The sequence below is a fragment of the Scomber japonicus genome, chromosome 1, assembly GCF_027409825.1.
Source record: "Scomber japonicus isolate fScoJap1 chromosome 1, fScoJap1.pri, whole genome shotgun sequence".
NCBI classification, from domain to species: Eukaryota; Metazoa; Chordata; class Actinopteri; order Scombriformes; family Scombridae; genus Scomber; species Scomber japonicus.
In genome coordinates, this window is record NC_070578.1 from 22,668,515 (window position 1) to 22,686,627 (window position 18,113).

The following is an 18,113-nucleotide window of genomic DNA, read 5'->3' on the forward strand; positions in this document are numbered from 1 at the left end:
ATGCTAGTAGATGGCCTATTGCAGGACAGCACAGAGCTGCTTCCATGCTGTAGCTGCCTAGAATATAATAATAATAGTTTTAATAATAGCATATTTTTTAAGTTTTAATAATAGCCTATTAAGGTAAATACAAGATTACTGCACGTCTTGTAACATATAAATAACTTATGGTTGGTACAAAATAATATAATTAGCTAATATAGCTTCATGCCTGATTTACTACTGCCAAACCACTTTGTGTAGTTAAAATAAAATGTGGACAGCTTTTAAGATATTTCAATAGAATTAGAAACAGTTCAACTTTAAAATCTGAGTTTTACAAGGCCCTAAACAGTTAACATGACTCTGGTCTTGACTCTGACCTTTCATCTTCATCTTCCTTTTCCACCTTGCTGGTGGTGGATGCTTTTATCCAGGAGAGCAGAGAGCTGCTTCCCTGGGCTGCCTGCTGTAGCTCCTTTCCTTTTCCTTTCTTACCCTCTCCTTCCTAGGCATTATGCTGCAAGTCATTATTTAAACATAAACATATTCTATAAAATGTTCTCCTGGACCATAAAATAGTGATTGTGAATGTCTTTTAATCAAACAGAAGGATTAATCAAACATTTGTTAATGACTGATGGAGAATTTATGAATATAAATTGGTGTAGAGACTAATTATGAGTCAGAATATGAATAGTGTGTAAGGGTTAAGATCATTTCCATCAAGCTGGTTCCATGTATACTTTGAGATCTGAATGGAAGGAAGGAAAAAAGGGCTGTATTGATGTTGTATCAAGTATAGATAAAATATAATTCAGGAAGTCCAGTCCCTCATGATGAGCACACTCTCTTCTGATTGTTTAGCCCCTGAGGTTACATAGCAAATAAAGTGGTCAGAGTAAGCTGAAACCCTGGCTTCTGACTTGAAAAGTAGCATTTTTACACACGTTCACCTCAAACTTTGGAACTTAGACACTTTTTAACATACAGATGTGACATTATAACAGTATAAGAATAACACAAACAAAGTGATATGTCCTCTTTAAAGAAAGCCCACACCAAAACACTGCACAGCCAGACTGCAGACTGCCCACACAGATTAAGAGCCATCAAGGTACATAAAATCTGTCTGAGTTGTGTGCTGCAGTAACGTTTGCCTACAGCCTGCATGTGAGGCACCTAGAGAACATCAGCAGATTGTAGCATCTACAAATTGTCTGCATGTGAGGCATTTAGGGGACATCTGTACATTGTAGCTACAAAACATAACCTGGGTTACACTCTCTCACTAAACTGCATGAGTGTCTGCATGCACATTAGTCATACATCACTCCACCCACCACCAAGTAAACCTGGGGGAAACCCTGTGCATGAAGTAGATAATATTGCTGGTCGGCTCCTAACAGAAGCTAAATGACACAATTAAATTCAAGTATATTGTCATATACATTTAAAATAGCCAGTTGTGCATTCAAATGCAATTAAATGCATTTGCCCTGGTTCTCTCAGCCTTTAAAACTATATATAAATAAGACATGCATAAAAAAAAATAAAACTATAAGTCAGAAATACCACAAATAATAAATCACTGTCAGTTATGTAAGTGCTTATTGTTCAGTAATCTGACTGCCTGGGGGTCTTTGAAGCGGCTGGTCCGAGCTCTGATGCTCTGTAGGCGTTTTCCTGAAGGAAGGAATGAGAATAGACCATGTGCTAAGTGGCTGTTGTCCTCAAAATACTGAGGGCCTTCCTTCTGCAGTGACAGGTGTAAATGTCCTGAAATGTTCCAATGATTTTTTAAGCTTTTTGACAAAAAAGCAGATCAAAACTGAATTTAAGATTTATGTACGTTCTAACTTATTTTTCAACGCATTTCATTATTATTAAGGTTAAAGCAACAGGTCAGTAGTCATTAAGACAGGATACAGGTGTTTTTGGGGTACAGGCACAATAAGGGTTTTCTTAAAGCATGCAGGAACCACACTATCAAAATTACCATGAAAACATGCAAGCTGACAAGGGCAGTCCTTAAGGACACACAACGGGATGTCGTCTGGGCCAGCAGTTGTGTGTGCTTTGACAGATTTAAAAATTCTGCTCATATCAGCTGCTGTCACTTGATGTGTTGTCTCTTTGACTTAGTGCTCAACAAGGACCAGTGCATTGTCAGGTGGTCCTGAGTCACACTCAAAGTGGGCATAGAGCATGTTCACATCATTTGGGAGTGAAGCAGGGGTGTTGGTAAAGCTGGTAAAAAGACCGTTTTTACTTGTAGTCCTTGCCACATACGCCCAGAGTCCCCCTCCATGGTAATATTATTCTATTTTATCCTGGTATTGATTTTTGCCTGATTTGTCTGCTTACCTCAGCTCGTACCTGGCTTTCTTTTAGGGATCATTATTCCCTGCTTTAAAAGTGGTAGTACTTTCTTTCAATCTCAGCAAAAAGTCACTATTCATCCAAGATTTCTGGTTTGGATAAGAATGAATGGTGCGAGTGGTCTTATGGGTGACCACACAGAATAACCCTGTCTGTTGAATCAAACAACCCTGGAGTTTGAGCATGTTTTAACACATAACACACATCAATCCCTCCTCCCGGTGTGAGCTAATATGGCTTATGGATTTATTCTAGCTTGTTGCCAACGGAGTGTACATTGGCTGGCAAAATGCTAGAGATGGGAGTCCTAGCCAGGACCTTAACTCCTCCTCCACACTTTCACCTGCATTTGCGTCAATGGCTGGTGCTCCAAAATACCAAAAATGTCCCCTGCCCAGTAAGGCCTGTTATAGATGATTATTGTAGACATAGGTGCGAGAAAGCTAACAATTAACATCAAACCTATTACAAGGAAGAGAGAGGCTTTGTAGCACATCTCCATCGGTCGGCACCATCTTGTGCAATAGTATTAAAGCAGTATTAGATACAATCATATTACTCCACTTTTATCACCTTGCACTGGCTGCCTCTCAGGTTTGGAATCAATTTAAAGATTTGATTGATCAAAATCAAATTAGGTCCCCTAAGAGCATCCATAAAGGTCTTATCTTTGGGAAAAAACCTCCCAACTGGATGAGTCTAGACTTGAAACTAAGGGGAACTGGGCCTTCATTGAAAACTGTTTTTCATAAACAGACATTTATATAACTACTTTTTGTGTTTATGATGTAACTATTTTTTTGTTATTGCACTCTCTAGAGATGGACGATGACACATTGTACTGATTAGTGATTCCTTCAACAAACCAGAAAACAATCACAAAATGATGCAGCCGACCTCAGGGATTCAATCAATCAGTGAGTCAGTGAGTTATAAAATCAACACTGCTGTACTGGTGTTGAGAGTATTTACTACAGTTGTTTTCTCCTATAGTGTATGAGTTTAAGGTCGGTTTATATACATCAACAGTATTCAACAAACCAAATTGGTTTTAATTTCCACATAAAGATAGTAGTAGTGTTTTTTTAAGGTATTACAGAGTGAACCAAGTGCCATAATATTTAATGAAATGATACCAGTCTTCCTGACCAATCTTCTTTAATTGGTAAGCATATTATATCAAGTTTCAAGCTGCATTTATCTATATTTTCTATTAACAATTGAAACAGTATGTGTAGTGCATAAGCTGTTGCTTGTCGTGAATAAACCCACATTGAATTATTATCTTATCGCCTCAACAGCTTTACAGAGTTGGGAAGTGAAAGGAGGTATTTCAGGCACCCCTTGTTCAAAATTCTCATTCATTTACATTATCAGCACAAAAGACGAACAACTGCATTACAAAATATCTAGTTCTTTGATAAAAAAGATGAAGATACAAAACTGTGTACATAAAAATTTCAGGGTATAAGTTAACTGCAGCTCTGAAGTTGTATTTTGGCAAGAACCACCCAATCACCTGTTGCGTCTGTCTCTAATCAAACCCTTCAGGATTTCGTGATGTTGCGATCGCAACTATTAACACAAATTCAACCAATCTCTGTGCGATCTTGCACTGTTAACCAATCAGCACAACTTTTCTGCAAATTTGACCAATCGTCGTCGTTTCCCCGTAAGACGTTAAGCCATAAACTCGCTTCCTTAAAATATAATATTCCTTCCTTATAATATAATATTGTCATTGAACATAAGAGGAAATGACAGGTGTGTTGTTTGCATGCTAATCTGATCTGTGTGTGTGTGTGTGTATGTCTTAGTCGCGACAGCCCCCTCCGACGGGGGCAAGACTGCCCCTGCATAAGTAACCAGTCTCAGGGCAGTTAAACACACAAGAATATAGTCATAAGACACACTGTTTTGTTGAGAAGAAGCTCAGGTAGTAAGCTAGCACAACCATTTACAGTGGCTGCGGGACTAGCAACAAGCGCCCTCCGTCTCAGTATGGTGCATGCCCGCAATCACAGAGGTCCTTGTATCTTTGATTTCATGATATCCACACAACACGTCAAATAAATGATGAGATTTCACAGATTCCAGCAGTGTAACTCCCATTACTGTCCGACCAAAACTCACTGAATAAACTGTCAAAAGAAAATCTAAACTAACTTCCCATTGTAAATTTACAACTACAAATTGTAGTTTGTAAATGTTTGGTAAAGTCTTACCTTGCTGTTTTTGTGGTTAAAAGTTGTGTCTGGTCACATAAAATTGATTATTTTGAGTCGATTCAAACCATTTTCCATTCATTTACATGGCATGAGGAATGAATTACAGTTAGCCTGCCTTGATGTCTGCGATGTGAACACGTCTTTGTCTCCATCTAGTGGTTGAATTGTGCTACTGTGACAGATTTATCCAACTGCATTACTGTCTAGAGGGTGTGAACTAACTAATCTTTTAAAAATGTCCGTCTCCGCAATTTAATTGCAACAAATGCCTAAAATCACAGCAAACTTCATCACAATTTTTTGAAAAGCTGCAGGCATTTTAGGCTGTAAAAATCTCAAAAAAGGCCTGCGAAATCCTGGAGGGCCTGTCTAATGGGCGGAAGCTAACGATTACAATGGTGAAAAGCTTAATGTGCAGCATGAGTCACTTTTGAGTAAATTCAGTGACTATGTCTATTATTTACAATTTTAGCAACAAAGCGCTTTGAATTCATTACGGTATGATGTGCACCCACTTTGTAACTCTATTGGAAGATAATATGTTGTATTTACAGCTTGCTCATGCAGGTGACCTTTTAGATGGCTTGTAGTCAAAGAAAATATAATAACCTGTGACTGAGTATTACTGTATGATAATGTATGAGTCTTTATTCAATAGTTGAACATGGTCACTTTTTTTGTAGCACACGCCACTCTTCACATGCTAAACCTCACTGATCTACCTACACATTTATGTATCTAAAAGTGTATCACAAAGAACACTTGTGCGTGAACACAGCAGCTCTCACACTGTTGTGCATGCTCATACAGCAAAGTTACATTGCTTATTATTACTCCTCCCTTATTAAACATCCTCTCTTTCCTGACGGTAAATGCAGCTAATCAGCAATTAGCATGTTTACTGGGTTTGAGTCCACCACTTCATACAGTAGGTGCAGTATGGGCCTCTGTGGCACTGGAGGGGGAAATTTTCTCATTAGGACGCATCAGGAGCTGGCACGTCACACTGACATTTCCCTGTTGAAAGAGAAGAAGGGTGCACCGCTTTGTCTTTCTCTTTGTTTATTCCCAAGAGGGGATATGCAATGGCAGAATTTAGGAGGAGGGTCATGTTTACTTGCAGCAGCCTTTGTCATCTGTACCCCTTTTGTTCATTTCTCCTCATTAAAGCCCGAAATCACTTGTGCCCTTCAGAAGGGTACAAAGCTTTCTTTGTGCTTTTTCATCCTTTAGGAGAAAGACTCTCCTCTAGAAATTCAATGTCATTAACACCAACAATTCCAGAGTAACTAGCTGCAACATTTTCCTTCTTTTGAAGACCAAGAGATATTATGAGACAGTGCTGGCATTATTTGAGATCAAGTTCTGGACATTTTGCTCCTGTGCCATATTTCTGATTTTAACTGTTCAACTTGAAAAACCGGATTTGTCATCCCATTAGTTTCAGTCATCTAGGATGCCTTTTCTATAGCCTGGTATGAGATCTGACTTTTTCAGGACCATGAAAAAAATGCGTCTTAATGTATCTTTTTATTTTGAAAATCATATCTGTGCCCTTTGTTAAGCATCATTTGTCCTTTAAAGGGGGTTCATTTTCTTTATAAACCAGAGTCTGGGGCATTGCCCTCTCTCAGAAGAGCACTCATCAGCATTGGATGTGAATCAAAAATATTTCAGAGTGTTTTCCCGAGAGCAGAAAAATAAACTGATGTGGCCTAAGGCATTGAAGGAAAGCCATTAGTCTATCACTTAGGATATCTATCTTTCTGAGCCAATACCAATTATTCATTGGCAATGATATTTTAAAATATGACTGCAGGAATTTTTCAATCTAGACCTATTTTTCGGATAATCCATCAATCTCATCATACTTTTGGGGCTGATTTTTGGAGCTTTACGACTACCTTTAAAAAAAAGTTCCATTGTGAATGTGGATAGATTGATTTGATTCTACTCAAAAATCCAGATCAAGCTCAAGATAAACTTTATTGTCCTACCAGGTGGCTTGGGCTAACCACCCTGCAGTCATTGAAAAAAAAAAATAAATAAAAACCATGAAGGCCATAATACTCATTAAGCAATACAAAAGATAGTACATAATAAATGCAATGCAAAAAGATATTAAATACAGAATAAATACCTACTCAATACCAGATAGCAGCTCTAATAGCAATATTTGACTGACGTAGGTTTACTGTGAGCATGTACTCATATATAAAACAGTCTCCTTCTTATCTTACTCACAAACATTAACACACATCTTGTCTTGCTTGAACAAACCAACACATAAATATTCTTTGACACACCTGAAATTGTCACTTTGGTCTAGTTAAATGCGTGCTTGCTCTTTGAAATCTCTTTTAGCAACACACTGTCTGTCCATGACTTGTGGCTACAGCAGTTTGCTTTCTTTGTCTCCATTCTTTTACACCGATAGCCTGCGAGCTACTGTCAATCAAACAAACCTTTGACACTGGGTGAGACAAAAAGGAGCATTTGTGATATTTTCCAATGATCTTTCTCTCAATTGTCACAATACATAATTAACAATACATTAACAAATATGTTGACATAATTTCTGACTGCAAAGAAGGTTAATGAGTTTTTTTCAGGCGATTTTAAAATTTGTCTCATGTGATAGTAGACTGAATACTTTTGGGCACAAATGTCATTTTAAGGCCTCAATTAGGTCTATAGGAAACTGGGCATTTTTGCATAATTTTCTGACACTATAGATTATTCAATTTACTGAAAAACTGTCTGCAGATAAACTTACACAAATAATTATTATTGTATGTCCCGACCATAAATTCGTGTGAGGCAAAGAGAAAATAAAAACAATAAAACTAGCATATTTTGTGTTTTTGCTTCTTTTGAACTGAGGGGCAAACACAATCAAAACAGCCATGAAAGTCTATTTATCTAATTAGAAAAAAAGACTATCTCAACTCTATCTCAAAAGTATCTCAATTTTATCACTGTCTTCGTAGAGCACTAAGTCCTCAAGGACTTTCATATTATCACGTTTCACATTTCACCTTTGGTTTTACACTAGGGTTTTCAAAGAATTTCTTTGCGTCAATATTTCATTATTTGATGCTATTCTAACAATGACAACATTCCAGTTGAGCTATACAAAAACATTCACCTACAATGGCACCACTCCACATAGAGATTGTTTTAATGAATAGGAAAAGATCTTAAGATGTGTGAAGGTTTCTGATATATTGTGTTTAATATTTCACTGACAAGTAGTGACAAAGTCTTTAAAACACTGTCGAGCTTTTCTTTTCCTTACCCACTGCTTGTAGAAACAGAGATCTTTGCTTATATTAATGAAGTCTACATACTGTAGATTTGGATGGCAGACATAGACATCCATTTTTTTATTTTATTTTAGATTTGTTTTTGATCGTGGCCTCTGGTGATTGCTGGTATGGGGTATATATCAATTATCCAGGTGGAGAGCTTCTTGATTTTGAGGGAAATAAGGCATGGGTCACTTAACAAGCAGAGCTATTGTGAGAGTCTCTCTTCAAAAACCTTCTTGTCTCCTGTGGTTTGTGGTTTTGAGTCTCCCCTGATGTTTGAGCTGACAAACAGCACAGCATACAAAATATGTTCCATTCACACTCTTCACCATGAATAAAAACTGAACAAGAAAGCATTTGATTGAGCTTTTTGTTGTTACATATTTGCTATGTTAGTCTCCAACTACTGAACAACTCTCACTCAGTACTTAAAAAGGTGAGTGTGGAGATTTCTTGTAAACAAATAAAGGTTATATTTACATTGAGTGTTACTTGCGTCAGTGTGGCAGGATGAAAACCTGCACAAACAAAAAACTAAATAACTGAATTCATGCTTATTCTACAAACACATTCTAAAATAGCCTCGGCAAACTTATTGGTACCCTTTAGAAGTTGTGAGAAATAACTGATTTATAGAGATACTTTAAGCAGAATACTGTTTTATTTATTTTATTTTCAATCTTAGAATCACTCATGCAGCCAGTTTAAAAGCAGAAAATACTCACTCTGCTGTTTTGTGCCACTGTGTGCATCACATTGAACATGGAAAACAGAAGGATAACTAGACAGTGGTTTGAAGACATTAGAAAAAAGGTAATAACCTAACAGGAAAATCTGCTCGCGAGTGGATTCTGCATGTGCTCAAAATATTGCTTGAGGGAGCAGAGATGTAGGATACCATATAGCTTGCAAGTGCTTTGAAAGTGCGTGCAAAAACAATATTCGCAAGGATGTTTGATTTGCGCACGAGATTTATGTCAGCGTTTTAATCCCATAAAAATGGGGTCCATGGTAGAAGACCAAGGAAGAACTCACTTCTGGGGGGGTGGGGGGCTGTGGCTCAGGAGGTAGAGCAGTCGTCCTCCAATTGGAAGATTGGCGGTTCGAATGACATGTAATGTAAAGCACTTTGAGTGGTCATAAAGACTAGAAAGGCTCTATATAAGTACAGTCCATTTACCATTTACCATTTCTGAGAGGGAAACACAAAAATGCCAGACTGGAACAAAAATTGAAACAAAATTAGAGCTTTCTGGTAAATCACACCACTCATATATTTACAGAAGAAGAGGGATGCCTTCAAAGGAAAGAACACCGTTAAACAGGGAGGAGGCTGGGCGCGCAGGTGGTCGAGTGGTTAGAGCGCATGCCACATATGCAGCCGACACCGGTATGAATCCCAGCCAGAGGTCCTTTGCGGCATGTCACACCCCCCTCTCTCTCTTGTTTCCTGTCTGTCTACTATTAAATAAAGGCGTCAAAAACCAAAATTAAAACATGGAGGCTCAGTGATGTTTTAGGATTGCTTTGCTGCCTCAGGCACTGTGGATAGTCTTCTGAAATCAGAAGACTATCAAAGCATTTTGGAGGAAACAGTATCAGAAAGCTGTGCCTTAGTCGCAGGTCATGGTTCTTGTAGCAGGATAATGACCCAAAACATACATCAAAAAGCACTTAAGAGTGGATGACAGGAAAACGGTAGACCATTCTGAAGTAGTCCTGATCTGATTCCCATTGAATATTGGTGGATCTGTGGTTGAAACTTGCAGCTGGAAGACATCACCTGTCAAACCTGATAGAACTGGAACAGTTTGCTCAAGAAGAACTTCCAGTGGAGAAGTGTAAAAACTTTATTCAGTTACAGAAAGCACTGACTGGAGTTATTGCCTGCAAAGGCTGTGCTGCAAAATATAATGGTAAGGGTACCAATGTTTTTGGCCATGGCAATTTCATGTGTTTTATTGTAATAAATAATATGTTAAGTTGTAAATCAAAGGCAAAGTTTCAGTTATATTCAATGTGAAATAATGATAGATACCATATACCAATGTCAGAGTCATCTTAAGACATCCATTCATTTTCCATACTGTTTATCCTACAGACAGTCGTGGGGGGGCTGGAGCCAATCCCAGCTGCCATTGGGAGAGAGGTAGGGTACATCTTGGACAGGTCGCCAGTCCAACACAGGGCTAATAGAGTAGACAGACAACCAGTCGCACTCATAGGTAACACCTATGGGCTATTTAGAGTTACCACTCAACCTAACCTGCATGTTTTTGGTCTGTGGGAGGAAGTCAGAGTACCCGGAGAGAACCCATGCAGACACAGGGTAAACATGCAAACTCCACATAGAAGGGCCCCTGCTGGCTGGCGGGTTTGAACCCAGAACCATGTGAGGTGACAGTACTAACCACCTCACCACTGTGCTGCCCCCAACTTAATACAAAGAATGTTTCGTTTTTTTTTTAATTGTGGAAATGTACCAATATTTTCAGCCACATCTGTAAACAAGTCAGTTTCCACTGCTGAACAGTTGACTGTTTGTGTAATGCAGACACATTCATGCTGTAAGGAAAAGCTGTGTGCTCTCACTACAGAGCCTGTCCTCTTCATGCACCAACACACATCCCAACCCTGTTTCCTAGAAATCACATTTATCCAACTAAAATGGAAGGAGTCTCGGTCTGTCCGTCCTTCGATTTTCTCGACAACCGTTCATCCGATCGACTTCACACTTGGCAGGTGTATTGCTGAGGACCCAAAGGAAGTGCAGTGTCTAGTGTAAAGTTGTTGGTTGTTGGTGTGGTTGAGCAAATCTTGAGAAAGAAGCTGTAAGCAGCAATACTGGAGGAAATCAGGGCTAAAGAGAGGGAGACTGGAAACTACAGAGAACACACTTATTCAAGGATAATTTCAAGTCAAACAAACCTAACTAAAATAGAAAGAATCTCGGTCTTTATGTTTGTATGTATGTCTGTTATTCGATTTTCTGGAAACGGTAACAGGTATGTTTTGAATGGGCACTGCACTAGAAGTAATCTGCAACAGCAATACATTTTAAAAGAAGCAAAATGTGTCTCTATTAATATTTACCAAAAACCACAATCTTTCCATTAATGGTTTTGATGACTTGTCTAACCACGTGTGAGACTCCACTGAATGTGAATCCTGGTCTCCAATGTGAAAGTCCTGCACTGTGTTCACCTGCAATCCAACTCACCTCCCTATAACGTGTTGTCTGGTACAGGGGCTCATCTCAAAAAACCACAAAGGAGATATGTGACTACTGCTTACATGCAGATTGCACATGCTGCCAGTGCCCTGTTTCATTAATTATTGTCAGTCCCAAATAGCAGACACATTTGTGAGTCCTGCAGTCCTCCAACATGTGTGTTTTCATTAGTTAAACATGTCAAAAGTACCACAAGAGCAAATTTGCTAATTTGGTGAAACAAGCCCCAAAATCACAGCACCCTTTTCACTAGAACAATCATTGCCACAGAAAATTGGGAAAACAAATTAGTAGGATATAGTAAAAATGTTTCTGAGACATTGTTTTAGACCAAAACAAATCAGAACTGTTTTGCAATACAGTTAATATATCTGACCAATAGGGATGTCGCGATTACTCGTTTTCACGATTACCTGCGGTATTAAACTTTACGATTAGTTAATTGTAACGTTTTCTAAATACCGTCAATTTCCAGAAAAGATTATGCTGGTATCCTGCTGATTGTTTTGGGCAAATTGAATGCAGAAGCTAAAACTTTAACTGTGCACAGCTTACATCAGTGTCTCGACTAAAGTAAGGTGACATTTTATTGATCTTGGTTAGGAAGAAAGTTTAGGGTATTGTTTGTCCTGAATCTGCTGCATTGTCATGCTTGCTAGTTGCCTGTGACACAGGTAGGATTTCTCTAAAAAAAATGATGAAACCGCAGCTTACTGTCTCACCTGCAGCAGAAGTGTAGGACTTTAGTTGACACACCTTCAAAAACCTCTATACACATTAAACCACTTGTTTTTGATAAAGTATAAAAAGCAAAGTGGACAGAGTGATTGGGCATTTCTGGGAAGTCCAAGATGAAGGAAGACACTTCCGTAACAAAAACAAATGTGAGTCATTATTGTGGGTTAAAAATCAGTGAAGGTAATCATAACTTTATTGTGGCTGGAAATACTGACAAGAAAGTGAAGTCAAAGCAAGTGAGACAAATGCTGTGAAGTAGGAATGAGCTCATGGGGTTGATAACCTCAGAAAAATAATGGCTGAGCTCTTAAGGTGTGATAACCGACTATACATTCTCAATATCTGCAAGTAAGCCGAAGGCCTGGACACTGATCTGTCAAGATTCCTCCATTTCTGTTCAAAAGAGAAGAAATGGCCTGCAGGTCAAACTGAAAGCTGCCTGAAGAGAAGGTGGGATAAAAGACAGCCAGAACTGTGATAAAGTTGTTGCCAAACCCAGGGGCTACAAAATTCTAGAAAAAATACGTATTTGAAATTCTCAGTCTCTTATTTTAATGATGTTAATCTGCTCTAATTTACTCACACATTGACTTAATTGATTATATATTTTACTAAGATTATGCCTCATTTTCCACATCACAGCATTGATGTATTACTGAAATTGAAAGTGTCAGCTGTGATTATGAAAGAGCAGATCATTGAAATCACCTGGACGTTTCATTTGTTTTACAGCCAGGACCAATTTTATGAATATTTATAGTCCAACCAAACACAACAGGGTTTCCCTTACATTCATTTATGTGTAGCAGCCCAGCACAATATCAACACTGCCCACCGCATATTGATTTTCTATTTTTTGAGGTGCACACCCTGCTCTCGCCCACAACCCCATCTGTGAACAGCACAATTGTGCAGTCTAGTATAGGAGGTTGCACATTTTGACACTGGTTAAACTAACTAAACTAAGAAGTAAAACCAAAGAGGAATAGGAGCGGTAGTCTATGTGCTTTTCATTAAGTTAATGTGTCTCCTCGCTTCCCTCGGCTGAGGATGCGAGAGAGAGACATGAGGACAGAGGAATTTAATTCATCAAATGGGATGTCCTTGCTCACTCCAGCATACTTTTTAGAAGACAGCAACGACTCATGACGCACAGCACCTTTTAAGTCAAATATAAGTCAGCTATCAATATGTCGAAATGATCAAGTAACAGTTAAAACTGTAAAGATTAACTTAAAATGAATATGCAATTAATTAACACTTCAAACTGTTACTCATATCATTTCTAGGCTAAATAGTGATAACTGGAATAAAACACCTAACTGCTCCAATGTTTCATTATTTGATTATAGATAAACAGCAGCATCTCACTGTCACACAATAAAATGAAAACCTGTTAATTACTGAAAGAACAGACCTTACATAAAACAGCAATAAAAACAGCTGTAGCCTGAAAAATATGTCTAAATCAAATATTGCTTATTTAGTTTGTGAAAGACTGACATCCTTTTCAGACTCAGACTTGCAGCACACCATATTTTCCTGAAAGAGCTGAGATGTACTGAAACAGTAAAGAAGAACACAGAAGCCTTTTGGCTTATGAAAAAAATAAAGTTACAGGAGTGTTTTTTTAATGACTGATTCATGATTAATTGATTTTTATTTGATGAATAAATATGAAAAGCTGTTGTTGATACCGTCATTCCTTTTTTCTGATCTGCTGTATTACAACAGCAACATGACTGTTTACTGCCCCATCAGATGAGCTGACCAATCAGTACCGCAAGACAACACAAGGGGAGTTTTGGGGGTGGGGGGTTTCTGTAGTTCCTCGCTCTAAGCCCCTGCACTCCTCACTCCTCTCTCCTTGTCTCCATGAGTCCCATTTAAAAGATTGGATGATCCTCAATGATGGCTGAGGGAGAACAATTTTCCGGACATGATGAAGGATAAATTAGCTTACTGAAAAGCACCCGTTGTTGTTGGCTTTTCTCTGCAGAGAAAACGGCTGGCTGAATCAATCCAGAGATCATGATGGTTAGTACCATGAACACCTCCGCACAAATTTGTCCTGAACGGATGGATTTATGTTAACTCTTAAAAGTTAGTCTGTTTATGTTCTTAACACAAGCTCAAAGACCTAACTCTTAAAATAAGTTACAGGCCTGCAGGGCTTGAGCTGACCGCCCAACATCCATTTCCAATAACTTTTAATGCAGTTCTGACATCAAGTCTGTTTTTATCTATTTTGCTTACATTATATTTACTCTTTGTGTTATTTTACAGCTGGTGAAGACAAAACATAGACATCCGTCATACTCAGTTTTCAGTGTCCTTATTTGTTGTTTGCTTTTGCTTCTATTGGAGAGATTTTTTAATGAGTCCCTTGAGGTTTCTTTATTTCAACTTAGGACTTTATTTTACCTTCCCCTCTGTTATCACGTCCATGTAGAAATGAATATGGCATCCCGTAAATTCAATCTGTGGAATTCAAAGACAACATCACAGATATAAGGTTTAGAATTGCAATATTTAAAAGAAATATAAACCAAAAAGGGCACCAGTCGTTGTATACTACAGTACATGGGTGTAATGCAGTGTTCCTTTTCTGAAGGCAGGTTTTTATTCAGTGTCTGTTACTCCTTTCACTTGTTCTCTTTTTTGTGACTGAAGGTGCACACATCAATAAATCAGATGGTGCAGTTATTGGCTGAAAAGAAAATCTCAGATGTGTTTGGACATGATGACACACAAAGCCACCGTGGTGTGGTTGAAAAATACATTATTTACAAGATGTACAAACCTGAGAAATTCAGTCATTTTGAAATAGTTCTACAGTGAGATGACCAGCTATAATTTAGTCATTACGTTTTTGACTTTAAAACCAATAACTAAACACAATCTGAAGAGTGCAAACAAGGCATAAAACACATATTGTAGAAAAACAAAACCATAGTAGCAAACTGCACACTGCATTTATCTGATGTGTTATTAGGTGTTCATTCATGAGGAAATGGGGGTAAAATAGCCTAAAGCTTTCCCTGTGAAAAACCAGCTGGCACCTTTCACATCACCAACTCATGCTGAAGAAGCAAGCTAAAGGACACTAATGAGGCTTAACAAACCTCTTGTAAAGAAAAAAAAACTGGCAGTAATAAACAAACAAATAAAACACTACGAATATCACATGGGTTGTGAGTTTGTTACAACACACTTTGTCTTACAGCATTTAAAGTGTGCCAACCATGTTAAATTCATATACATTTGTTTCTTCCTCAAATACACCACAAACAAGCCGATGCTTGTATTGTTTTCACTATAAAAAACAAGGTAGCTAAATGTTTTGCCTCAGGCAAGGCGTGGATGAGCTACTTCAGCGCACCACCCAAAATGAACCCACCAACCAACAGTACATGTACTTCCCAGGAGTCACCAAGTCCATGTTTTGAACCTGAGGAACTGGCAGATCTCACACCCCAGGAATATGAGTTGCTCTGTTTTTCAGCTCTGTAATCAGACCGAAGCAGATTTGCTCTTATGTTTCACACATCACTTTGAAAAAAAAGGCTTGTTTTACATCCTGCTCGACACTCTCACTATCACAAGTCATGACTCTTGTTAAATAATTTACAGGTTCAGGTTCAGAGGGAGAATTTTATCCAACATTAATTCCAACAACAATACAATGAGATGCATAATTAGCTCAAAAACTCTGCTGTGTTGCAAAGAAGTGAAGCAGCCCAGTCCTTATCACTGCATAGCAGATGCCCCACAAAAGCATGCGACAGGGGAGTTTTTGCAGTGTGGGTTTGCAACTCAGGCCAGGACAACTGCATGGCTGCTGGCTGGTTGCTGATGGCAGCTACTGCCCTCTGTACTAGGCTAACAAAGCACTGCCTGACTGTTGTATCCCCCTATCATGTTTTGTCAGGAGATTCAAAAGCTTTTAGGGTGCAGTCTTGTGAAAACAGAGGAGCATAGTAATGGTTTTGATATCAGCATCAGAGATAATAAACGTCCTGTGAACATGTGAGGTAGAACTGTATGTTTTCAAAAAAAGAGAAGGAAAAAAATTAAGGCAATGTTTTTTCATTTTGTGTTCATGAAGTTTTTTAACTTTTGCTATTGTCATGGATTTGTGAATGAAAGCACTAAAACTTAAAATAGTACAACATACAACATACAATGTTGCCAATTCGTTTTAAATGTTAAGACCCTAATTACACTGTCAACGAAGTGTCAAGCCCTTGTTAGCCTTGTAGAAAGAAGCGATTTATGTGCCGTATGAGTGATTAGTCAGGGGCATTTTATTCAGATTTGAACCTTTTATTGGACTTTTTTTGAGGATTTGCTAAGCTATACATTTTTAGAAAGGTTATTGTGTAAGGAGTCAGAAAATTAATGTTTGCATTAGCCCAGATAAAAATTGTAAAACAATATTCTTGAGGGATGAAAATCAATGCGTTTCGATACATTGGAAATGCATTACAGGAACAGGACTGTCCATTACATAGGGGAAGGTCTGACCTCTGTCTTTGCATGCTTAAGCCCGAGAGCCCCCAGCGGCGGGGGCAAAGCGCGCTCTTGACATAAAAATGTCTCCAGGGCAGTCAAACATGCACCAATATAGTCATATGATACACTGTTTTGTTCAGAAGAAGCTTGGCTAGTGACAACCTTTTACAGCTCAAAACAACTCAAATTAAACGCCAAGCAAATTATTACATGAAATACTAACAGCTGTCCTCCAGTATAATATCCCCAGTAACAGCTACTCCAGTGTCTCTGGATCATTTTGAGTCTATTCAAGCCGTTTTCCATAAATTTTTCTGGCATGGAGGATGAATTGCAGATAGCCTGCCTGTTGTCCTCAATTCTTACACACGGTCTTTGTCTCCATCTAGCGGTTAAATTGTGCTATTGTGACAGATTCATCCAACTCCACTACTTTCTTGAGGCTGTGGATTTTCATTAGATATTTTCACCAATCTGTTCCCGAGATATTGAGATGCGCAACGAGAAGATTGGTGAGTGAGCTGATTTGAGGATGTGCATCATTACGCAAAGTAGAGTGGAGCAGTGTATGGTCATATTTAACATATCTTAAACCCATTTAACACTGGATTTCCCCTTTAATAGATACCAACCTGTCAAACCTGGACGAGAATGAGGACTCAGATGCAGAGGTAGGACTGTTAAGGCAGACTTTATTTGATTCCAACCTCCCTGACAGAGTGACAAAAATAACAGGCTAGAAAACTGACAAGTGCAAACGCTTCTTAAGTCTTCTCGATATCTTCCAGAGCAGACGTCCTGTGACCACAAAGATCTTCACTTATCTGGAGGATCTGCAGGTGGTCTTTGCTGCCAACAAAGAGCTGCAGTATGAGGCGTGTGCTGAATACTTTGAAGGGTTTGACCTACCACACACCACAAAGACACAGATCCTCTGCACAGTTGGTCAGGCATATGAAAACGCGCAAGAAAAGCTCACCAAGTATGTGTCACATGGGCAGCCGGCCATTGAGTTCTCCAGGAGGTTAGGGTGTTTGACTCTTGCCACATCGCATTCCTAGATGACTCCGTAGCAAGCTACAAGGCCATTCCAGGTTTCACTGAAGTGCTGATTGATGAATTTGATTCTTACTTCAAGACTCTTGGTCCAGCAGCACTCAGAGCTGCACCATCCGGCATAGTGGATTTGGATGTGTTTTGGGATGGCCTACAGGAGAGACTTCCTGTGCTGAGTTCCTTGGCCAAACGGTACAAAGATGCTGTCTCAAACTCAGCTGATGTTGAACACAGCAACAGCATATATAAACTGGTCATGGTCTTCCATTACCACAACCAACTAGTCCGCAGTGGAGCATTTGAGAGAGAGATGGTGGAGGGGCAGGAGATGGAGGAGGAGGAGGAGGAGGAGGGAGAAGAGATGGACATTGAGGGAGAGGGGATGGAGGATGAGGATGGCGAATGTTTGGCCAGTGTTGGAGGGTATGCAGTAATAGTTTTCATTTTCACATTGGACTGTTGTAGTTTCATTCAGGAGTTGATGCAACTTTACAGTTGTAAGATTGCACTTTTTTGTTACCACTGGGTTAAATCATACTAGTTTCAAAAACCTAACAGTTGTATGTATATTAGTAGTATGTAAATGTATTTTACAGTACGAGATTGCACTTTGTGCATTGGAAGCACTTATTTTAACCGAAGATGTCTGTTTTGTATAGCTACCCCTGTGAA

At 38.8% G+C, this 18,113-nt stretch overlaps 1 protein-coding gene across 1 annotated transcript in view; it reads right to left on the minus strand.

Moving 5' to 3' along the window:
- The window catches only part of galnt18b (UDP-N-acetyl-alpha-D-galactosamine:polypeptide N-acetylgalactosaminyltransferase 18b), a 79,252-nt gene that overhangs the window by 49,890 nt on the left and 11,249 nt on the right, over positions 1 to 18,113 (minus strand). The gene's annotated exons all lie outside the window — the stretch shown is intronic.